Source organism: Heterodontus francisci, chromosome 1, assembly GCF_036365525.1.
Source record: "Heterodontus francisci isolate sHetFra1 chromosome 1, sHetFra1.hap1, whole genome shotgun sequence".
NCBI lineage: Eukaryota > Metazoa > Chordata > Chondrichthyes > Heterodontiformes > Heterodontidae > Heterodontus > Heterodontus francisci.
In genome coordinates, this window is record NC_090371.1 from 46,975,266 (window position 1) to 46,987,467 (window position 12,202).

The window sequence follows — 12,202 nt, forward strand, 5'->3', positions numbered from 1 at the left end:
TGTGGCGAGCCAGCCAGGAGAGAGATTTTCAGTCCAGGAGCATTCTGCTTTCTGCCTTCAAACTCTCTGTGGCCAGTTCAAAAGAAAACCCTGGAACAGCCAGATAGTCATGTGCTGGAAGTGTGTCCAGCTGCAGCACTTGTTAGACTGCATGACGGCTCTGGAGCTGCGGATGGACTCACTTTGGAGCATCCGCGATGCTGAGGAGGTCGTGGATAGCACGTTTAGCGAATTGGTCACACCACAGATTAGCATTGCTGAGGGAGAAAGGAAATGGGTGGCCAAAAGGCAGAGAAAGAGCAGGAAGGCAGCGCAGGTGTCCCCTGCGGTCATCTCCCTCCAAAACAGGTATACTGTTTTGGATACTATTGGGGGAGATGGCTCACCAGGGGAAGGCAGCAGTAGCCAGGTTCATGGCACCGTGGCTGGCTCTGCTCTTCAGAAGGGTGGGAAAAAGAGTGGAAGGACAAAAGTCATAGGGGATTCGATTGTAAGGGGAGTAGATAGGCGGTTCTGTGGTCGAAAACGAGACTCCCAAATGGTATGTTGCCTCCCAGGTGCACGGGTCAGGGATGTCTCAGATTGGCTGCAGAACATTCTGAAGGGGGAGGGTGAACAGCCAGTTGTCGTTGTGCACATAGGCACCAATGATATAGGTAAAAAACGGGATGAGGTCCTACAAGCAGAATTTAGGGAGTTAGGAGCCAAGTTAAAAAGTAGGACCTCAGAGGTAGTAATCTCAGGATTGCTACCAGTGCCACGTGATAGTCAGAGTAAAAATGAAAGAATAGTCAGGATGAATGCGTGGCTTGAGAGATGGTGCAGGAGGGAGAGGTTCAGATTTTTGGGACATTGGGACCGGTTCTAGGGGAGGTGGGACTATTACAAATTGGACGGTCTACACCTGGGCCGGACTGGAACCAATGTCCTTGGGGGTGCTTTTGCTAACGCTGTTGGGGAGGGTTTAAACTAATGTGGCAGGGGGATGGGAACCAAATAAGGAGATCAGTGGACAGTAAGGATGTAGTAACTAAAGCCTGTAAGGAACTAGATAATGAATTCAGCGTGACTAAGGGGAAGAGTAGGCAGGGAGCAGATGATGAACGCAAAGGGACTGGTGGTCTGAGGTGCATTTGTTTTAATGCAAGAAGTGTAGTGGGTAAGGCAGATGAACTTAAGGCTTGGATTAGTACCTGGGAGTATGATGTTATTGCTATTACTGAGACTTGGTTGAGGGAAGGGCACGATTGGCAACTAAATATCCCAGGATATCGATGCTTCAGGCGGGATAGAGAGGGAGGTAAAAGGGGTGGAGGAGTTGCATTACTGGTCAAAGAGGATATCACAGCTGTGCTGAAGGAGGGCACTATGGAGGACTCGAGCAGTGAGGCAATATGGGCAGAACTCAGAAATAGGAAGGGTGCGGTAACAATGTTGGGGCTGTACTACAGGCCTCCCAACAGCGAGCGTGAGATCGAGGTACAAATATGTAAACATATTATGGAAAGATGTAGGAGAAACAGGGTGGTGGTGATAGGAGATTTTAATTTTCCCAACATTGACTGGGATTCACTTAGTGTTGGAGGTCTAGATGGAGCAGAATTTGTAAGGAGCATCCAGGAGGGTTTTCTAGAGCAGTATGTAAATAGTCCAACTCGGGAAGGGGCCATACTCGACCTGGTGTTGGGGAATGAGCCCGGCCAGGTGGTTGAAGTTTCAGTAGGGGATTACTTTGGGAATAGTGATCACAATTCCGTAAGTTTTAGAATACTCATGGACAAAGACGAGAGTGGTCCTAAAGGAAGAGTGCTAAATTGGGGGAAGGCCAACTACACCAAAATTCGGCAGGAGCTGGGGAATGTAGATTGGGAGCAGCTGTTTGAAGATAAATCCACATTTGATATGTGGGAGGCTTTTAAAGAGAGGTTGATTAGCGTGCAGGAGAGACATGTTCCTGTGAAAATGAGGGATAGAAATGGCAATATTAGGGAACCATGGAGGACAGGTGAAATTGTGAAACTAGCTAAGAGGAAAAAGGAAGCATACATAAGGTCTAGGCGGCTGAAGAAAGACGAAGCTTTGGAAGAATATCGGGAATGTAGGACCAATCTGAAACGAGGAATTTATTCTTTGGGCCTCCTTATCTCGAGAGACAATGGATACGCGCCTGGAGGTGGTCAGTGGTTTGTGAAGCAGCGCCTGGAGTGGCTATAAAGGCCAATTCTGGAGTGACAGGCTCTTCCACAGGTGCTGCAGAGAAATTTGTTTGTTGGGGCTGTTGCACAGTTGGCTCTCCCCTTGCGCCTCTGTCTTTTTTCCTGCCAACTACTAAGTCTCTTCGACTCGCCACAATTTAGCCCTGTCTTTATGGCTGCCCGCCAGCTCTGGCGAATGCTGGCAACTGACTCCCACGACTTGTGATCAATGTCACACGATTTCATGTCGCGTTTGCAGACGTCTTTATAACGGAGACATGGACGGCCGGTGGGTCTGATACCAGTGGCGAGCTCGCTGTACAATGTTCTTTGGGGATCCTGCCATCTTCCATGCGGCTCACATGGCCAAGCCATCTCAAGCGCCGCTGACTCAGTAGTGTGTATAAGCTGGGGGTGTTGGCCGCTTCAAGGACTTCTGTGTTGGAGATATAGTCCTGCCACCTGATGCCAAGTATTCTCCGAAGGCAGCGAAGATGGAATGAATTGAGACGTCGCTCTTGGCTGGCATACGTTGTCCAGGCCTCGCTGCCGTAGAGCAAGGTACTGAGGACACAGACCTGATACACTCGGACTTTTGTGTTCCGTGTCAGTGCGCCATTTTCCCACACTCTCTTGGCCAGTCTGAACATAGCAGTGGAAGCCTTACCCATGCGCTTGTTGATTTCTGCATCTAGAGACAGGTTACTGGTGATAGTTGAGCCTAGGTAGGTGAACTCTTGAACCACTTCCAGAGCGTGGTCGCCAATATTGATGGATGGAGCATTTCTGACATCCTGCCCCATGATGTTCGTTTTCTTGAGGCTGATGGTTAGGCCAAATTCATTGCAGGCAGACGCAAACCTGTCGATGAGACTCTGCAGGCATTCTTCAGTGTGAGATGTTAAAGCAGCATCGTCAGCAAAGAGGAGTTCTCTGATGAGGACTTTCCGTACTTTGGACTTCGCTCTTAGACGGGCAAGGTTGAACAACCTGCCCCCTGATCTTGTGTGGAGGAAAATTCCTTCTTCAGAGGATTTGAACGCATGTGAAAGCAGCAGGGAGAAGAAAATCCCAAAAAGTGTGGGTGCGAGAACACAGCCCTGTTTCACACCACTCAGGATAGGAAAGGGCTCTGATGAGGAGCCACCATGTTGAATTGTGCCTTTCATATTGTCATGGAATGAGGTGATGATACTTAGTAGCTTTGGTGGACATCCAATCTTTTCTAGTAGTCTGAAGAGACCACGTCTGCTGACGAGGTCAAAGGCTTTGGTGAGATCAATGAAAGCAATGTAGAGGGGCATCTGTTGTTCACGGCATTTCTCCTGTATCTGACGAAGGGAGAACAGCATGTCAATAGTCGATCTCTCTGCACGAAAGCCACACTGTGCCTCAGGGTAGACGCGCTCGGCCAGCTTCTGGAGCCTGTTCAGAGCGACTCGAGCAAAGACTTTCCCCACTATGCTGAGCAGGGAGATTCCACGGTAGTTGTTGCAGTCACCGCGGTCACCTTTGTTTTTATAGAGGGTGATGATGTTGGCATCGCGCATGTCCTGGCGTACTGCTCCCTCGTCCCAGCACAGGCATAGCAGTTCATGTAGTGCTGAGAGTATAGCAGGCTTGGCACTCTTGATTATTTCAGGGGTAATGCTGTCATTCCCAGGGGCTTTTCCGCTGGCTAGGGAATCAATGGCATCACTGAGTTCCGATTTGGTTGGCTGTATGTCCAGCTCATCCATGACTGGTAGAGGCTGGGCTGCATTGAGGGCAGTCTCAGTGACAGCATTCTCCCTGGAGTACAGTTCTAGGTAGTGCTCAACCCAGCGGTCCATCTGTTTGCGTTGGTCAGTGATTATGTCCCCCGATTTAGATTTGAGGGGGGTGATCTTCTTGATGGTTGGCCCAAGAGCTCTCTTCATGCCATCATACATTCCTCTGATGTTTCCGGTGTCTGAGGCCAATTAAGAGGGCTAAAAGGGGTCATGAAATATCTTTAGCAAACAGGGTTAAGGAAAATCCCAAAGCCTTTTATTCATATATAAGGAGCAAGAGGGTAACTAGAGAAAGGATTGGCCCACTCAAGGACAAAGGAGGAAAATTATGCGTGGAGTCAGAGAAAATGGGTGAGATTCTAAACGAGTACTTTGCATCGGTATTCACCGAGGAGAGGGACATGACGGATGTTGAGGTTAGGAACAGATGTTTGATTACTCTAGGTCAAGTCGGCATAAGGAGGGAGGAAGTGTTGGGTATTCTAAAAGGCATTAAGGTGGACAAGTCCCCAGGTCCGGATGGGATCTATCCCAGGTTACAGAGGGAAGCGAGAGAGGAAATAGCTGGGGGCCTTCACAGATATCTTTGCAGCATCCTTAAAGTCGGGTGAGGTCCCGGAGGACTGGAGAATTGCTAATGTTGTCCCCTTGCTTAAGAAGGGTAGCAGGGAAAATCCAGGTAATTATAGACCGGTGAGCCTGACGTCAGTGGTAGGGAAGCTGCTGGAGAAGATACTGAGGATAGGATCTATTCCCATTTGGAAGAAAATGGGCTCATCAGTGATAGGCAACATGGTTTTGTGCAGGGAAGGTCATGTCTTACCAACTTAATAGAATTCTTTGAGGAAGTGACAAAGTTGATTGATGAGGGAAGGGCTGTAGATGTCATATACATGGACTTCAGTAAGGCATTTGATAAGGTTCCCCATGGTAGGTTGATGGAGAAAGTGAAGTCGCATGGGGTACAGGGTGTACTAGCTAGATGGATAAAGAACTGGCTGGGCAACAGGAGACAGAGAGTAGCAGTGGAAGGGAGTTTCTCAAAATGGAGACGTGTGACCAGTGGTGTTCCACAGGAATCCGTGCTGGGACCACTGTTGTTTGTGATATGCATAAATGATTTGGAGGAAAGTATAGGTGGTCTGATTAGCAAGTTTGCAGACGACACTAAGATTGGTGGAGTAGCAGATAGTGAAGGGGACTGTTAGAGAATACAGCAGAATATAGATAGATTGGAGAGTTGGGCAGAGAAATGGCAGATGGGGTTCAATCCGGGCAAATGCGAGGCGATGCATTTTGGAAGATCCAATTCAAGAGTGAACTATCCAGTTAATGGAAAAGTCCTGGGGAAAATTGATGTCCAGAGAGATTTGGGTGTACAGGTCCACTGTTCCCTGAAGGTGGCAACGCAGGTCAATAGAGTGGTCAAGAAGGCATACGGCATGCTTTCCTTCATCGGACGGGGTATTGAGTACAAGAGTTGGCAGGTCATGTTACAGTAGTATAAGACTTTGGTTCGGCCACATTTGGAATACTGCGTGCAGTTCTGGTCACCACATTACCAAAAGGATGTAGATGCTTTGGAGAGGGTGCAGAGGAGGTTCACCAGGATGTTGCCTGGTATGGAGGGCGCTAGCTATGAAGAGAGGTTGAGTAGATTAGGATTATTTTCATTAGAAAGACGGAGGTTGAGGGGGGACCTGATTGAGGTGTACAAAATCATGAGAGGTATAGACAGGGTGGATAGCAAGAAGCATTTTCCCAGAGTGGGGGATTCAATTACTAAGGGTCACGAGTTCAAAGTGAGGGGGGAAAAGTTTAGGGGGGATATGCGTGGAAAGTTCTTTGCGCAGAGGGTGGTGGGTGCCTGGAATGCGTTGCCAGCGGAGGTGGTAGACGCGGGCACGATAGCGTCTTTTAAGATGTATCTAGACAGATACATGAATGGGCAGGAAGCAAAGAGATACAGACCCTTGGAAAATAGGTGACAGGTTTAGATAGAGGATCTGGATCGGCGCAGGCTTGGAGGGCAGAAGGGCCTGTTCCTGTGCTGTAATTTTCTTTGTTCTTTGTTTCTTTGTTCTGGCCAGCTGGTCTAACCAGTTCTGGCCCTTGTGGATTGTATCCTCCTTAGCAGGCCCTGGAATGCGCTTCCTCACCTTCAATGTCTGTTAGTATGTAAATGTATTTTTCCAGCCATGGTTGATCTGCTAAACAAGTCATTTCCTCACTCCAACAACAGTTAAAAATCAATGTTCATGACAAAATTGATGTGCCTCATTCTTGGCAGGTGGGGGCCTAGCATGACACTGGGTTGATTCAAACAATCTTCCAGGATATGGGAGCCATTGTTTCACGATGGTGTTGGGATGTTTTTGATAAATATGTGTTATTTCACACCTATTATTTTGGCCTTTGGAGTCAGTCTGTCTGCACAAGTTTATGTTAGCTCCATTCCTGCAGATAGGAGTTGTTAGCATGGAATGGGCTGTTTTCTCCATTTCAATGTGGTTTCTCCAAAGCTAATTCAGACATGGATAATGGGTTTCATCTTCAACAGACAAACATCTTTAATGACAGTCACCTGACCTCTACTCCATTTTGTTTGTGGCACAGATGTGTACTTTTTTCGTAGTTCAGTTCAACTGTTGACTTATATTTCATAATTCCTCCAGCTCATTTCCTATCTCATCATTGTTCCCTCTGCGCACGGAACAAGAGTGGCAGTACAGATGCTGAAATGATGATCTAAGCTAGGACAAAATATAAATGGAGAAGATAGACGAAAGATTGTTCATGCAATGAATACCTGGGTTACTCAAGAGAAAACAACCTTTATCTTTTCCCATTAAATGCCTCTTAAAGTTGCCAAAGGTGCTTGTGCTGATCATAAGAGCATAAGAAATAGGAGCAAGAATAGGCCATATGGCCCCTCAAGCTTGTTCCACCATTCAATAAGATTCTGGCTGATCTTCAACCTCAACTCCACTTCCCACCCGATCCTTTGATTCTAAAAATCTATCACTCTGAGCCTTGGAAACACTTGCTGACAGCCCTCTGGGGTAGAGAATTCCAAATTTTTGATTTTTGATTTTATTTTGATTTAGAGATACAGCACTGAAACAGGTCCTTCAGCCCACCGAGTCTGTGCCGACCATTAACCACCCATTTATACCAATCTTACACTCATCCCATATTCCTACCACATCCTTACCTGTCTCTATATTTCCCTACCACCTACCTATACTAGGGGCAATTTATAATGGCCAATTTACCTATCAACCTGCAAGTCTTTTGGCTGTGGGAGGAAACCGGAGCACCCGGAGAAAACCCACGCAGACACAGGGAGAACTTGCAAACTCCACACAGGCAGTACCCAGAATTGAACCCGGGTCGCTGGAGCTGTGAGGCTGCGGTGCTAGCCACTGCGCCACTGTGCCGCCCCAAATGTTCACAATCCTCTCAGTGAAGAAATTTATCGTCATCTCAGCCCTAGATGGCTGACCCGTTATCCAGAGATCATGCCCCTAGTATTAGACTTTCGAGGGAGGAGAAACAGCCCCTCAGCATCTACATTGTCAAGCACTCTTAGAATCCCACATGTTTCAAAGTGGTCACCTCACATTCTTCTGAACACCAGAGAATATAGGCCCATTCTAATCAATCTCTCCCCGCCTAGGAATGAACACAGTAGAGATACTGTACCAGGAGACTCACACTGTAGTGAAACTGTACCAGGTGACTTACATTGTAACGAAACTGTACCAGGTGACTCACTGTAATTAATCTGTACCAGGTGACTCACACAGTACTGCTACTATACCAAGTGACTTACACTGTTCTGAGTCTACCAGGTGACTTACCCTGTAATGGTTCTTTATAAGGTGACTCACACTGCAGTGAAACTGTACAGGTGACGAACACTATTACAATATTGTATCAGGTGACTCACACAGTAATGAAACTGTACCAGGTGACACACACTGTAGTGAAACTGTACCAGGTGATTCACACTGTTGTGAACCCATTTGAACCCATAGAGGTGACTCACACTGTACTGCTACTATACCAGGTGACTTACACTGTTCTGAATCTGTACCAGGTCACTCACCCTGTAATGGTACTTTGTAAGGTGATTCCATACCAGATGACTCACACTTTAGTGATACTGTATCATGTGGCGCTTAGGTAAACTTTTATTGAACCAAATAAAATGGTGGAATAATCCTTGGTTAAGGTTACAAATGTAGCACTCTCCGGAGTCTTTGCTTTTGCTTTTCAGTGAGGGGATGGTGGACACGGATTTTGCATTCCTGACTATGATACTCATGCAGTCACTGGCCACAAAACAAGAGAGGGCCCTACGTGTAGTTCTGTAAAGACCCCTCGTTCTAATCACTTGCCAGGCGATTTGCACTGCACCCAGCCTCTTATTTTCAGGAATAAAAAAGCGTGCAAGAGCACGTTACAGCATTCCATCAATGGAACTGTTTAGATTACTGACATCCAGATAATTGACTTTCTGCCATATATAGGTTAATGCCCCTGAAAGGGTTATACAGAGACCTTTTCTTTTATTATTTTATATATTTTTTAATTGTCTTGAACTACCTTAAACTGCCTGTCTCTCCAGCTCCAACTCATCAAACTTGTTGTCAGGTGACAACCAAGGGGAACAAGAGCCTAATTGATCGGTTGGTGCAATAGCCTTGAGAACTTGATTCAGATATCGACCGTTAGGGAGCCAGTTTAACTCCTGCATTTGGAGCAGGCGATGGCTGAACATCAAGACTATTAACCTCTGGCCCGGCAGTCTCTGAGACATCACAGCAGCAGTAATTAGGGAGTCATTCAGAATCACATGTTTCACTTACACTGGCATGTCAGTCAATAGTGACTATGACAGCTTCATTTGGTTGGGCCTCACAGCACACCAGCCTCGTAAAATACTTTCTGCAACAGAACAAAAACTCTCCTTGATGGAGACTGTAAGATGTATACAAATGCTTTTTTTTTTCAGAACCCAAACTTTTTTTTGTTCTTCTTTCAGTATCTGTTTCAGTGCCCACATGCCAGTGGAATCAGACAACGCAGCCAAAATATACAACAGCACAGGCTGAGGAAAGAATTATAGGTCATCTTTAACTCTTTGTGGACAGAAACAGCATTTAAACCACCTCCTTCCAATCCACAAGCAGAAGGATTAAGGCGACTCACAGTCTACAGGCTTTTGAAAACTAAGCTGGGTGTCACCATCCACTAGAATTTAGAATTTAGAACATTACAGCGCAGTACAGGCCCTTTGGCCCTCGATGTTGCGCCGACCTGTGAAACCATCTGACCTACACTATTCCATTTTCATCCATATGTCTATCCAATGACCACTTAAATGCCCTTAAAGTTGGAGAGTCTACATCTGTTGCAGGCAGGGCGTTCCACGCCCCTACTATTCTCTGAGTAAAGAAACTACCTCTAACATCTGTCCTATATCTATCACCCCTCAACTTAAAGCTATGTCCCCTCGTGTTTGCCATCACCATCCGAGGAAAAAGACTCTCACTATCCACCCTATCTAACCCTCTGATTATCTTATATGTCTCTATTAAGTCACCTCTCCTCCTCCTTCTCTCCAACAAAAACAACCTCAAGTCCCTCAGCCTTTCCTCGTAAGACCTTCCCTCCATACCAGGCAACATCCTAGTAAATCTCCTCTGCACCCTTTCCAAAGCTTCCACATCCTTCCTATAATGCGGTGACCAGAACTGCACGCAATACTCCAGGTGCGGTCTCACCAGAGTTTTGTACAGCTGCAGCATGACTTCGTGGCTCCGAAACTCGATCCCCCTACTAATAAAAGCTAACACACCATATGCCTTCTTAACAGCCCTATTAACCTGGGTAGCAACTTTCAGGGATTTATGCACCTGGACACCAAGATCTCTCTGTTCATCTACACTACCAAGAATCTTCCCATTAGCCCAGTACTCTGCATTCCTGTTACTCCTTCCAAAGTGAATCACCTCGCACTTTTCCACATTAAACTCCATTTGCCATCTCTCAGCCCAGCTCTGCAGCCTATCTATGTCCCTCTGTAACCTACAACATCCTTCGGCACTATCCACAACTCCACCGACCTTCGTGTCATCCGCAAATTTACTAACCCACCCTTCTACACCCTCTTCCAGGTCATTTATAAAAATGACAAACAGCAGTGGCCCCAAAACAGATCCTTGCTGTACACCACTAGTAACTAAACTCCAGGATGAACATTTGCCATCAACCACCACCCTCTGTCTTCTTTCAGCTAGCCAATTTCTGATCCAAAGCTCTAAATCACCTTCAACCCCATACTTCCGTATTTTCTGCAATAGCCTACCGTGGGAACCTTATCAAACGCCTTACTGAAATCCATATACACCACATCCACGGCTTTACCCTCATCCACCTGTTTGGTCACCTTCTCGAAAAACTCAATAAGGTTTGTGAGGCACGACCTACCTTTCACAAAACCGTGCTGACTATCGCAAATGAACTTATTCTTTTCAAGATGATTATAAATCCTATCTCTTATAACCCTTTCCAACATTTTACCCACAACCGAAGTAAGGCTCACAGGTCTATAATTACCAGGGCTGTCTCTACTCCCCTTCTTGAACAAGGGGACAACATTTGCTATCCTCCAGTCTTCCGGCACTATTCCTGTCGACAATGACGACATAAAGATCAAGGACAAAGGCTCTGCAATCTCCTCCCTGGCTTCCCAGAGAATCCGAGGATAAATCCCATCTGGCCCAGGGGACTTATCTATTTTCACACTTTCCAAAATTGCTAACACCTCCTCCTTGTGAACCTCAATCCCATCTAGCCTAGTAGTCTGAATCTCAGTATTCTCCTCGACAACATTTTCTTTCTCTACTGTAAATACTGACGAAAAATATTCATTTAACGCTTCCCCTATCTCCTCTGATTCCACACACAACTTCCCACTACTATCCTTGATTGGCCCTAATCTAACTCTAGTCATTCTTTTATTCCTGATATACCTATAGAAAGCCTTAGGGTTTTCCCTGATCCTATCCGCCAATGACTTCTCGTGTCCTCTCCTTGCTCTTCTTAGCTCTCCCTTTAGATCCTTCCTGGCTAGCTTGTAACTCTCAAGCGCCCTAACTGAGCCTTCACGTCTCATCCTAACATAAGCCTTCCTCTTCCTCTTGACAAGCGCTTCAACTTCTTTAGTAAACCACGGCTCCCTCGCTCGACAACTTCCTCCCTGCCTGACGTACATACTTATCAAGGAGACGCAGTAGCTGCTCCTTGAATAAGTTCCACATTTCGATTGTTCCCATCCCCTGCAGTTTCCTTACCCATCCTACGCATCCTAAATCTTGCCTAATCGCATCATAATTTCCTTTCCCCCAGCTATAATTCTTGCCCTGCGGTATATACCTGTCCCTGCCCATCGCTAAGGTAAACCTAACCGAATTGTGATCACTATCACCAAAGTGCTCACCTACATCTAAATCTAACACCTGGCCGGGTTCATTACCCAGTACCAAATCCAATGTGGCATCGCCCCTGGTTGGCCTGTCTACATACTGTGTCAGAAAACCCTCCTGCACACACTGGACAAAAACTGACCCATCTAAAGTACTCGAACTATAGTATTTCCGGTCAATATTTGGAAAGTTAAAGTCCCCCATAACAACTACCCTGTTACTCTCGCCCCTGTTGAGAATCATCTTCGCTATCCTTTCCTCTACATCTCTGGAACTATTTGGAGGTCTATAAAAGACTCCCAACAGAGTGACCTCTCCTCTCCTGTTTCTAACCTCGGCCCATACTACCTCAGTAGACGAGTCCTCAAACGTCCTTTCTGCCGCTGTAATACTCTCCTTGATTAACAATGCCACACCCCCCCATCTTTTACCATCTTCTCTGTTCTTACTGAAACATCTAAATCCCGGAAGCTGCAACATCCATTCCTGTCCCTGCTCTACCCATGTCTCCGAAATGGCCACCACATCGAGATCTCAGGTACCAACCCATGCTGCAAGCTCACCCATCTTATTCCGGATGCTCCTGGCGTTGAAGTAGACACACTTTAAACCAAGTTCTTGCTTGCCAGTGCCCTCTTGCGTCCTTGTAACCTTATCCCTGACCTCACTACTCTCAACATCCTGTACACTGGAACTACAATTTAGGTTCCCATTCCCCTGCTGAATTAGTTTAAACCCC